The following is a 12,319-nucleotide window of genomic DNA, read 5'->3' as shown; positions in this document are numbered from 1 at the left end:
TGTTTTCTCCTTCCCTTTAACTTAACCCAGCTCCTTTAAACTAAGGTAAATTTTTTTTTGAATTTTATTTTTTTTGATACAGCGGGTTCTTATTAGTTATCTACTTCATACATATTAGTGTATATATGTCAATCCCAATCTCCCAATTCATCCCCCCACCACCACTGTCCCCTCCGCCCCCCGACTTTCCCCAACTTGGTGTCCATACGTTTGTTCTCTACATCTGTGTCTCTATTTCTGCCCTGCAAACTGGTTCATCTGTACCAATTTTCTAGATTCCGCGTATATGCGTTAATATACAATATTCGTTTTTCTCTTTCTGACTTACTTCACTCTGTTTGACAGTCTCTGGGTCCATCCACGTCTCTACAAGTGACCCAACTGCGTTCCTTTTTAGAGCTAATATTCCGTTGTATTTATGTACCACATCTTCTTTATCCATTCGTCTGTCGATGAGCATTTAGGTTGCTTCCATGACCTGGCTATTGTAAATAGTGCAGCAATGAACATTGGGGTGCATGTGTCTCTTGAATTACGGGTTTTTCTGGGTATATGCCCAGTAATTTGATTCCCTTTTCTCCACACCCTCTCCAGCAGTTGTTTGTAGATTTTCTGATGATGCCCATTCTAACCGCTGTGAGGTGATGATACCCCACTGTCGCTTTCATTTGCACTTCTCTGATAATTAGTAATGTTGAGCATCTTTTCATGTGCCTCTTGGCCATCTGTAATGTCTTCTTTGGAGAAATGTCTATTTAGGTCTTCTGCCCATTTTTTGATTGGGTTGTAAACTAAGGAGAATTTTAAAGGAAATCCTGTATCACTAGCTCAGTCAGAAAATCAGCATCCCTTGACATGAATAGAACGTGCTGTCCAGTAAATACAGCGGACACGAGGCAGTGTTGTTAAATCCTGGTGCTTGTCACTGGTACCTGCCCAGGGCTGGGTGCCTGGGGCCCGTTCTCTCCACTACCTCCTGCTGCCTTTCTCTCTGTCTAAGGAGATGGGCTAGTATCACAGAAGTGGTAAGACTAGCCCAAACTGAGGCTTCCCTCCTAAAAGGAAGCAACTTTCTCCACATGAACCATCTGAGAGTATCTTGCTTTTGGTGGGAGGAGGCCGCCCTGAAACGCCTCCCTAGAGCCTTGTTATTCAAAGTGTGGCGCAAGGACTGGGACAGCAGCATGGGGGGGATTGTGAGAAATACAGAATCCGGGCCCTCAGACGTACAGAATCAGAATCTGCATTTTACCAAGATCCCCAGGTGTTTCGGTGCACAGGTCCCAGGGGCCTTGACCTGGAGGCCCCAGGCCCAGGCAGAGAAGCCCAGGCTTCCATTTGCCGTCGTCCTGAGTCACACGATCGAGGCTTTGTGTGTTTCCTTCACTATGGTGGGAAGCTGTGCCTCCGAGCCCCGAATACCACCCACACCATCGGGGCAGAGTGAAGTCCCACGGACTGAGATGACTAAGCCCCTCACGGACATTCAAGACGCTGCTCAGACTTCTTCCTGTTGTTAAATAGAAGGCACGAAGAGAGTCTACGTGCACGCTTACATTCATTTCTGCTCGCCTGCTTTTACTGAGCATCTGTTCCACTGAATATCCTTTTTGGTGCTAGAAAGGCAAAGTCAGCAAGTCATCACCCTGCCCACCGTTCAGGAGGTCATAGTCCCTTTGGGTCATCAGCCATTAGCCTAGACATGAGCTTTTCATCTAGAAAACCAAACTGTGGCCATTCTCCATCTACAGCTCCTTTGAGCAGTCATCACGAAGTACCATGAGTCCATACCAGGCAGGAAGGCTGCTTTTACATTTGGACTTTTGTTTAGAGCCGCTTGGATGTCACCAGGTTATTTCTGTTAACTAAGTGAACCTGGTGGTTTTGGATGAGCGGCGCGTCCCAGGTTCTGAGGTCAAGATTCAGGTAGGTTCTCTCCGTGGCCCCTCACCAGGAGGGAATCTCCTAGAGAGGACAGTGTGTATACTTCCAGGAAGGCTCTGTTGCAGAGGCGTGTCTTTGGAAGGTCACCCGGTCAGTTCGAGAAGGTTAATGAACAGCAGCACGGCCAAGAGCTGGCGTTCCTCAAGCAGACCCAGTTTTCTGGGGGAACGGCGTGTACCATCATTGCCGCTTCCTCGCGAGATTTCTCAGAGCCGTCAACGGTGTGTCTCTGCTGGGTCCCAGCAGCCTGTTGGGTCCCCCCCACCCAGGCTTGCTGTGAGTAAGGCGGCCAACCTCAGCCCACCACCGCTCCGCGTCTTAAGTTGAATTAGATCAACATCCGCCCCTTTCGAAAAGTAACCCGTTCCATGGATATTATATAGGAGGAAAATATATGAGTGTTTGGGGATATTATGGAAGCAAATGCACAGAGAAAAACAGATGTTCTCTCTTTTAAGGCACACAAAATGATCATATTTAGGTAAGTGTCAAATCCCTGTTATTGTGAAACTGCTTAGCATTAAAAGGATTACACCCCAGTATACCCAAGGGTTGAGCCGCCAAACAATTACCCGTCAATTTTCAGGTACTGAACACCTGCTCTGGATCTTCCCGTAGGTAATTAAGATGGAAAAATAGACGTCTGAAGAAGGCTTTTCTTTTTCCTTCGTCTATTGTTTGAATTTCCCAGTTGATTCATCAGTAGCATCCTAGCCGGGCTGTGAAGCTGGCGTCACCTATGCTGTGTCTTGATGATGTCATTTTGAAACCAGAAAGGAAAAGAAAGCTACGCTCTCACCAGGGAGACTAAAATGATCTCCACACCTGGTTGCACAGTGTAAGGTCCTGAGATCTCAAGGGAAGCGAGACCGTCCTGGAGGTAATGCAGGCTGTCCCTGCCGACCTATGCCCTTTTCTTTAGCCTTTAAGGCACAGCGCCAGGGCTCCTCCAGGGCACCTTCCCTGGTCGGCCCTACCCTCACTGAGTCAGCTTCCTCATCACCCTCCCGACTTCATCAGCACTTGACCATTCTTTCTCCTGCCACCTGCAGTCAGAACCTGCCCCCTGCTCTTATTTTATCCCCCCAGATCCTGGCCCGGCTCAGTGTGGCTCATCTCCAGAGAGGCTTCCGTACGGCTCTGGCTAAAGCACCCCTCCCCCCGTAGGGCCATTTCCTACTTAGACTCCTTGTGCTCAGACAGTGCCTGGCAGGGGGTAAGCACCCAAGAAACGTCTGTCGGATAAAGGAGTAAATGCCTTGTGACCCAGTCTCACATGTCAGGACCTTGAAGGCGAGTGCAGTCTTCCTAGAGACATCTCCACGTCCCCGACAGTGCCACGCATAGATAGATAAAGTGTGGAGATGATTTCAAGAACTATGCACAAGCAGTTCTGGATCGATAAGGTCTTAAGAGTTATGCTTCAGTAACCAGTCTTCCTAGAGGTGCAAAAGCCATCGAAATTAGTCTCTGGGACACCCTCTGATTAAAGTGGCTGTCGTTGAAACAGAAAGCTTGAATCAACCAAGGTGGAATGGCCCCCGTACTTTACTCAATTGAGCCATCGTTTCGATTTCATCTAAAATGTCAGGCTTAGCTGTTCATTTTTATCCAGCCGTCCATCTAGACCGGTAAGCAACAGGACACCAGTGGTGGGGGAGGTGTAATCCAGATAATGGTCATCCATTATTCATACGAGTTTGATTAATGGTCTTCTGTGCCATCTTATCTCCATCATCACAGACAGATATGTATTGATGCCCTCTGTGCTTTCCATGATGTACTCAATTGTGGAAGGCTCTACGTCTAGCTTGGAGTGAGAAGGAAATGTTGAGAATTTACTAACCACTCAATAAGTTGGAGGAACGGCAGTTTCCACCAAGTCCCAAGATACTGTCTCTGGGGGTAAGATGACAGAAGAGCCGAGAAGTTTCACAGAAGTGAAGTGACTTTCCTAGGGCAGCCTGGCTCGCTAACGGCAGAGCCAAGTTTATTTTTCATTTGGATCTTTAGTCCGCCTTGGAATCTCAAGCTAATTGTTTTATTGAGCACCTACCATGCACGGTATATAAGGCTAGACGCTGCTTTTAGTGCACAATTCAACTACTACTGCGTTACTGTAATTAATCTTCTTTATGAGCAGCCAAGGTAAAACCTAAATCTATACAGATCCCAAGACGGTATCGGCTCTTAACAGTGTTGTATTTCCAGAGCTTCTGAAAACCTCTTATGGTTCACTCTTTGCTTAACTGTTAGCAACCAGGCTCTTCTCTATGATGTGCAGCCAACCCCTGGAAATGCAGTGACCACAACTAAGTCATAGTGGGGGTTTTTTGGTGTTGTTTTTTTTTTGGTTTGGTTTGGTTTGGGTTTTTTTTTCCTTTCAAGAGATTAACCGTGTTTAATTCTGGGTGATAAGAATATAAATGATCATTCCCTTCTTTGCACTTTTCTCAATTTAATTTTTTCTACTTTAAAATCTTTTTTTTAAGTTTTAAAAAATTTTTATTTTACATTAGAGTACAGTTGATCAGCAATGTTGTATTAGTTTCAGGTAGACACAGCAAAGGGATTCAGTTACACAGATACGTGTGTCTATTCTTTTTCAAATTCTTTTCCCGTTTAGGTAATTACAGAATACTGAGCCGAGTTCTCTGTGCTATACAGTAGCTCCTTGTTGGTTATCTGTTTTGAATATAGCAGTGGGTACGTGTCAATACCAGACGACTCCCACTCTATCCCTCCCCCGCACCTCTTCCCCCCGGTAACCATAGTTCATTCTCTAAATCTGTGAGGCGGTTTCTGTTTTGTAAAGAAGTTCATTGGTATCATTCTTTTTAGATTCCGCATATCAGCAATATCACATGATATTTGTCTTTCTCCGTCTGACTTACTTAGTGTGATAATCTCCGGGTCCATCCATGTTGCTGCAAATGGCATTATTTCATTCGTTTTAATGGCTGAGTAATATTCCACTGTATATATATGTACTGCACCTTCTTTATCCGTTCATCTGTCGATGGACATTTAGGTTGCTTCCATGTCTTAGCTATTGTAAACAGCCCTGCAGTGAACATTGGGGTGCATGTATCTTTTCGAACCATGTTATTCTCCAGATGTATGCCAAGGAGTGGGATTGCTGGATCATACGGTAGCTCTGTTTTTAGTTTTTTAAGGAACCTCCATACTGTTCTCCATAGTGGCTGCACCAATTTACATTCCCACCAACAGTGTAGGAAGGTTCCCTTTTCTCCACACCCTCTCCAGCATTTATTGCCCTTAGGCTTTTTGAGGATGGCCATTCTGACTGGTGTGAGGTAATATCTCATTGTAGTTTTGATTGCATTTCTCTAATTAGTGATGTTGAGCATCTTTTCATGTGCCTCTTGGCCATCTGTATGTCTCCTTTGGAGAAACGTCTATTTAGGTCTTCTGCCCATTTTTTGATTCGGTTGCTTGCTTTTTTTGATATTGAGTCACATGAGCTGTTTGTAAATTTTGGAGATTAATGCCTTGTCAGCTACATCGTTTGCAAATATTTTTTCCCATTCTGTCAGTTGTCTTTTCATTTTGTTGATGGTTTCCTTTGATGTGTGAAAGCTTCTGAGTTTAATTAGGTCCCATTTGTTTATTTTTGGTTTTATTTCCATTACTCTAGGAGACAGATCAAAAAAGATCTTGCTGCGATTTATGGCAAAGAGTGTTCTGCCTATGTTTTCCTCTAAGAGTTTATAGTATCTGGTCTTACATTTAGGTCCTTAATCCATTCTGAGTATGGTGTTGGAGAGTGTTCTAATTCTTTTACATGTAGCTGTCCAGTTTTACCGGCACCATTTATTGAAGAGATTGTCTTTTCTCCAGTGTATAGTCTTGCCTCCTTTGTCATACATTTATTGACCATAGGTGCATGGGTTTATCTCTGGGCTTTCTATCCTGTTCCATTGAGCTAGATTTCTGTTTTTGTGCCAGTACCATCCTGTTTCGATGACTGTAGCTTTGAAGTATAGTCCGAAGTCAGGGAGCCTGATTCCTCCAGCTCCAGTTTTCTTTCTCAAGATTGCTTTGGCTATTCAGGGTCTTTTGTGCCTCCTTACAAATTTTCGGATTTTTTGTTCTAGTTCTGTGAAAAGTGCCATTGGTAGTTTGGCAGGGATTGCATTGAATCTGTAGATTGCCTTGGGTGGTATAGTCATTTTCACAATATTGATTCTTCCAATCCAAGAACATGCTATATCTTTCCATCTGTGTGTCATCTTCAATTTCTTTCATCGGTGACATAGTCTTTTTGGGGTTTTTTGGGTGTGTGTTTTTTTTTTTTTTTTTTTTTTTTTTTTTGCGGTACGCGGGCCTCTCACTGGCCCAGCCTCCGGACACCGAGGCCCAGCGGCCATGGCTCACGGGCCCAGCTGCTCCGTGGCATGTGGGACCCCCCCCCCGGACCGGGGCACGAACCCGTGTCCCCTGCATCGGCAGGCGGACTCTCAACCACTGCGCCATCAGGGAAGCCCGGTGACATAGTTTTCAGTGTACAGGTCTTTTGACTCCTTAGGTAGGTTTCTTACTAGGTAGTTTATTCTTTTTGATGTGATGGTAAATGGGATTGTTTCTTTAATTACTCTTTCTGATCTTTCATTGTTAGTGTATAGAAACGCAACAGATTGCTGTGTATTAAGTTTGTATCCTGCAATTTTACCAAACTCATTAATGAGCTCTAGTGGTTTTCTGGTGGCAACTTTAGGATTTTGTATGTATAGCATCATGTCATCTGCAAACAGTGTCAGTTTTACTTCTTCTTTTCCAATTTGGATTCCTTTTATTTCCTTTTCTTCTCTGACTGCCATGGCTAGGACTTCCAAAACTATGCTGAACAAAAGTGGTGAGAGTGGACATCCTTGTCTTGTTCCTGATCTTAGAGGAAATGCTTTCAGTTTTTCACCACTGAGAATGATGTTTGCTGTGGGTTTGTCATATACGACCTTTATTATGTTGAGGTAGGTTCCCTCTGTGTCCACTTTCTGGAGAGTTTTTATCATAAGTGGGTGCTGAACTTTCTCAAAAGCTTTTTCTGCATTGCTTGAGATGATTGTGTGGTTTATATTCTTCAGTTTGTTGATGTGGTATATCACACCGATTGACTTGTGGATATTGAAGGATCCTTGCATCCCTGGGATAAATCCCACTTGCGCATGGTGTATGATCCTTTTAATGTTTTGGTGGATTGGGATTGCTCATATTTTGTTGAGGATTTTTGCGCCTGGGTTCATCTGTGATATTGGCCTGTAATTTTCTTTTTGTGTGTGTGGTATCTTTGTCTGGTTTTGGTATCAGGGTGATGGTGGCCTCATAGAGTGGGTTTGGGAGTGTTCCTTTCCTCTGCACGTTTTTGGAACAGTTTCAGAAGGGTAGGTGTTAAGTCTTCTCTAAATGTGTGAGAGACTTTGCCTCTGAAGCCATCTGGTCCTGGACTTCTGTTTGTGGGAAGATTTTTTAATCACAGTTTCAGTTTCACTACTTGTGCGATTAGTCTGTTCATGTTTTCTATTTCTTCCTAGTTCAGTCTTAGAAGGTTGTACCTTTCTAAGAATTTGTCCATTTTTTTCCCAAGTTGTCCATTTTATTGGCATATCGTTGCTTGTAGCAGTCTCTGATGATCCTTTGTATTTCTGTGGTGGGTGTCAGTTGTAACTTCTTTTTCATTTGTAATTTTATTGATCTGAGCCCTCTGTTCTTTTTCTTGATGAGTCTGGCGAGAAGTTTATCAATTTTGTTTGTCTTTTTAAAGAACCGGCTTTTAGTTTCATTGATCTTTGCTATTGTTTTCTTCGTCTCTATTTCATTTATTTCTGCTGTGATCTTTATGATATCTTTCCTTCTACGAACTTTGGGTCCTGTTTGTTCTTTCTCTAGTTGCTTTAGGTGTAAGCTTAGGTTGTTTATTTGAGATTCTTCTTGTTTGCTGAGGTGAGATTGTATTGCTATAAGGTACACTCTCAGAATTGCTTTTTCTGCGTTCCATAGGTTTTGGATCATTGTGCTTTCATTTTCATTTGTCTCCAGGTATTTTTTGATTTCCTCTTTGATCTCTTCAGGGATCCAGTGGTTGCGGAGTAGCATATTGTTGTTTAGCCTCCACATGTTTGAGTGTTTTACAGTTTTTCTTCTTGTAGTTGATTTCTAGTCTCATAGTGTTGTCATCGGAAAAGGTGCTCGATGTGATTTCAGCTTTCTTAAATTTACTGAGGCTCGCTTTGTTTGCCCAGCATGTGAGCAGTCCTGGAGAATGTTCCATGGGCACTTGTGAAGAATGTGCATTCTGCTGCTTTTAGATGGAATGCTCTGTAAGTATCAGTTAAGTCCACCCGATCTGACGTGTCACGTAAGGCCTGTGTTTCCTGATTTTCTGTCTGGATGATCTGCCCATTGGTGAAAGTGGGGTGTTGAAGTCCCCCACGGTGATTGTGTTACTTTCGATTTCTCCTTTTATGGCTGTTACAGTTTCCCTTATATATTGAGGTGCTCCTATGTTGGGTGCATATATATAGTTACAATTGTTCTGTCTTCTTTTCGGATTGATCCCTTGATCATTGTGTCGTGTCCTTCTTTGTCTCTTGTAACGGTCTTTATTTTAAAGTTTATTTTGTCTGATATGAGTATTGCTACTCCAGCTTTCTTTGGATTTCCATTTGCATGGAATACCTTTTAGCATCCCCTCCCTTTCAGTCTGTACCTGTCCCTCGAGCTGAAGTGGGTCTCTTGTAGATAGCAACATATACAGGTCTTGTTTTTATATCCATTCAGTGAACCTGTGTCTTTTGGTTGGAGCACTTAATCCATTTACGTTTAATTATCGATATGTATGTTTCTATTGCCATTTTGTTAACTGTTTTGGATTTGCTTTTGTGGGTCTTTTTTCTTCGCTTCCTCTTTTGTTCTCTTGTGATTGGATGACTAACGTTAGGGTTGTGTTTGGATTCCTTTGTCTTTTGTGTGTGTGTGTCTATTGTAGATTTTCAGTTTGCGGTTTCCATGAGGTTTTGATACAGCGGTGTATACATATACAAGATTGCTTTACATTGCTGGTCTTTTAATTTCAAATGCATTTCCAATCTCCTGTACTTGTGCTCTCCTCACCATTGCTGGTTTTGATATCATATTTGTGTGTGGATGATTTCCTACCTTTACTGTATGTTTGCCTTTACCGAAGAGCTTTTCTATTCATAATTTTCTTGTTTCTAGTTGTAGCCTTTCCTTTTCTACCGAGAGAAGTTGCTTTAGCATTTGTTGTAAAGCTGGTCTGGTGGTGCTGAATTCTCTTAGCTTTTGCTTGTCTGTAAAGCTTTTGATTTCTCCATCAAATCTGAATGAGAGCCTCGATGGGTAGAATATTCTTGGTTGTCGGGTCTTCCCTTTCGTGACTTTAAATATATCGTGCCACTCCCTTCTGGCCTGCAGAATTTCTGCTGAGAAATCAGCTGATACCCTTATGGGAATTCCCTTGTGTGTTATTTGTTCCTTTTCCCTTGTTGCTTTTAATATCTTTTTCTACGTCTTTAACTTTTGTCAGTTTGATTGCTGTGTGTCTCGGTGTTTTCCTCCTTGGGTTTATCCTGCCTGGGACTCTCTGCACTTCCTGGACTTGGGTGACTATTTCCTTTCCCATGTTCGGGAAGTTTTCAGCTATTAATGCTTCCAGTATTTCCTCAGGTCCTTTCTCTCTCCTCCTTCCGGGACCCTGTAATGTGAATGTTGGTGTGTTCAGCGTTGTCCCAGAGGTCTCTGAGACTGTCTTCATTTCTTTTCATTCTTTTTTCTTCTGTTCTGTGGCAGTGATTGCCATCGTTCTGTCTTCCAGTTCACTTATCCGTTCTTCTGCATCAGTTATTCTGCTCTTTGTTCCTTCTAGTGTATTTTTCATTTCAGTTACTGTATTGTTCATCTCGGTTGGTTTGTTCTTTAGTTCTTCAAGGTCTTTGTTAAACATTTCTTGCATCTTCTTGATCTGTGCCTCCATTCTTTTTCTGAGATCTTGGATCATCTGTACTGTCATTACTCTGAATCCTTCTTTGGGTAGATTGCCTGTCTCCACTTCACTTAGTTGTTCTTCTGGGGTTTTATCTTGTTCCTTCACATGGGACATATTCCTGTGCCATCTCATTTTGTCTAACTTTCTGTGATTGCGGTTTCCGTTCCAGGCTGCAGGGTTGTAGTTTTTCTTGCTTCTGCTGTCTGCCCCCTGGGGGAGGAGGCTGTCTGAGAGGCTTGTGCAGGCTTCCCAGTGGGGGGGCAGCGGTTCCTGCCCACAGGTGCGTGGAAATGGGTCTTGTCCTTCTGGCGGGTAGCTACGGCCATGCCAAGGGGCGTGCCTAGGGCTCAGGAAGACTGTGCAGGCTGTCTGCTGATGGGTGGGGCCGTGTTCCTGCCCTGCTGGTTGTTTAGCCTGAGGCATCCCAGCACTGGAGCCTGCAGGCTGCTGGGTGGGGCCAGGACTTGGGAAGAAAACGGCAGCCTCCAGGAGGGCTCATGCCAATGAGTACTGCTCAGAACTGCCGCCGCCAGTGTCTTTGTACCCTCAGTGAGCCACAGCCAATGCCCGCCTCTGCAGGAGACCCTCCAATACTAGCAGGTAGGTCTTGCCCAGAGTCTTATGAAGTCACTGCTTTTCTCCCTGGCTCCTAGTACGCACAGGACCCTGTGTGTGCCCTCTAAGAGTGCACTTTCCGTTTCCTACTGTCCTGTGGAATTCCTGCAAACAAACCCTGCCAGACTCTCTGAGGGTTCCTTCCTCTTGTAACCAGACCCCCAGGAGGAGGAGCCAGACGTAGGACTCAGAATTTTCATTCCTGTGGGAGAACTTCCGTGGTGTAATTATTTTCCAGCTTGTGAGTCGCCCCCCACCCCCACGGTGGGTATGGGATTTGATTTTATAGCAGTTGCACCCCCTCCTACCATCTTGTTGTGGCTTCTTTGTCTTTGGATGTAGTATATCTTTTTGTGGTAGCTTCCAGGGGTTTTTTGGTCCATGGTTGTTGAGCAGTTAGTTGTGATTTGGTTGTTCTTTGTAGGAAGCCGTGAGCTGACACCCTTCTACTCCACTGTCTTGTCTCTGTCCTCGTGTGGCTTGTAAGTGACACTTTTCCAACTTCTGTTTAGAGTTCCCAAGAAGATTCAGGTAACAAAAGGAAATACTGTAGCCCATGTGCCATCTTAACATCATTGTCAAGTACACACCTAGAGTAAACCCCAGAGTAATGCCCTGTGCTTTGTATACTATAGCCCATGCCATCTTAACATCATTGTCAAGTACACACCTAGAGTAAACCCCAGAGTTATGGCCTGTGCTTTGTTTGTTTGCTTGTTTGTTCTGTAATTTTATTTATTTATTTACTTTTGGCTGCGTTGGGTCTTTGTTGCTGCACACGGGCTTTCTCTAGTTGCCACGAGCGGAGGCTGCTCTTCATTGCGGTGCGTGGGCTTCTCATTGCGGTGGCTTCTCGTGGCGGAGCATGGGCTCTAGGAGCGCGGGCTTCAGTGGTTGTGGCTCCCGGGCTCAGTGGTTGTGGCTCGCGGGCTCTAGAGGACAGGCTCAGTAGTTGTGGCGCACGGGCTTAGTTGCTCCGCGGCACGTGGGATCTTCCCGGACCAGGGCTTGAACCCGTGTCCCCTGCATTGGCAGGCGGATTCTTAAACCACTGCGCCACCAGGGAAGTTCCCCTGTGCTTTATTATTACTGAAAATGTGCTTTGCCAGCATCTGTTTATCCAGTACCACACATCCTTTTTAGAACCAGACCACTTCCAAGATAGAAGGCGGCTCCTAGAGGACTGCCCTTTAAAGTAGAATTGCGCTCCCCTTCTTGAGTCTGGTTTAAAGGATCAAGTGCTAAAGTTGTGCTTGGCGGCCAGCTGGAATTGGGGTGGGGCGTGGGGCTTGGACATCCTCAGGCGCGCGCGCGCGTTTCAGACTGGAGTCGGCTCCTCCCATGCACTGCCCTGACTCACAGCATATGCCTCAGGCCGCAGCCAGGCCTGGGCTTCTCCGCAGCAAGGACGTAAATGGGCCTTTGCAGTTTTTAAGTCAAGTCCGTCCAAAGTGAAAATGTGAGCGTCCCCATGACAGCCTGTCCTGGGAAAATCTGCGGTGGGATTTAAAGGCTCAGTGCAGTTGCTGGGCTGTATGTCATTCTGCTAGAGTGAGGAAGCATTGTTTTCAGAATATCAGTGACTGCAAACAGACCCGGTAATCAGAACTTCTCTACCAGGCAAAACTGTCATGTTTCACCAACACGTGCTGTATGGAACATAAGTCCAAACAGCATTTATGGGGAATCTATGACGAATTTTTGAACCCACATATGGGGTTAACGGCATATAAAAAG

At 44.6% G+C, this 12,319-nt stretch overlaps 1 protein-coding gene across 1 annotated transcript in view; it reads left to right on the top strand.

Annotated features, from left to right (window-relative positions):
- The window catches only part of PDZRN3 (PDZ domain containing ring finger 3), a 247,459-nt gene that overhangs the window by 222,250 nt on the left and 12,890 nt on the right, over window positions 1-12,319 (top strand). The window lies entirely within an intron of this gene.

This window comes from Lipotes vexillifer, unplaced genomic scaffold, assembly GCF_000442215.2.
Source record: "Lipotes vexillifer unplaced genomic scaffold, Lipotes_vexillifer_v1.1 scaffold1008, whole genome shotgun sequence".
NCBI lineage: Eukaryota > Metazoa > Chordata > Mammalia > Artiodactyla > Lipotidae > Lipotes > Lipotes vexillifer.
Note: the sequence above shows the minus strand (reverse complement) of the source record. Positions and strands in the feature narration are given on the sequence as shown.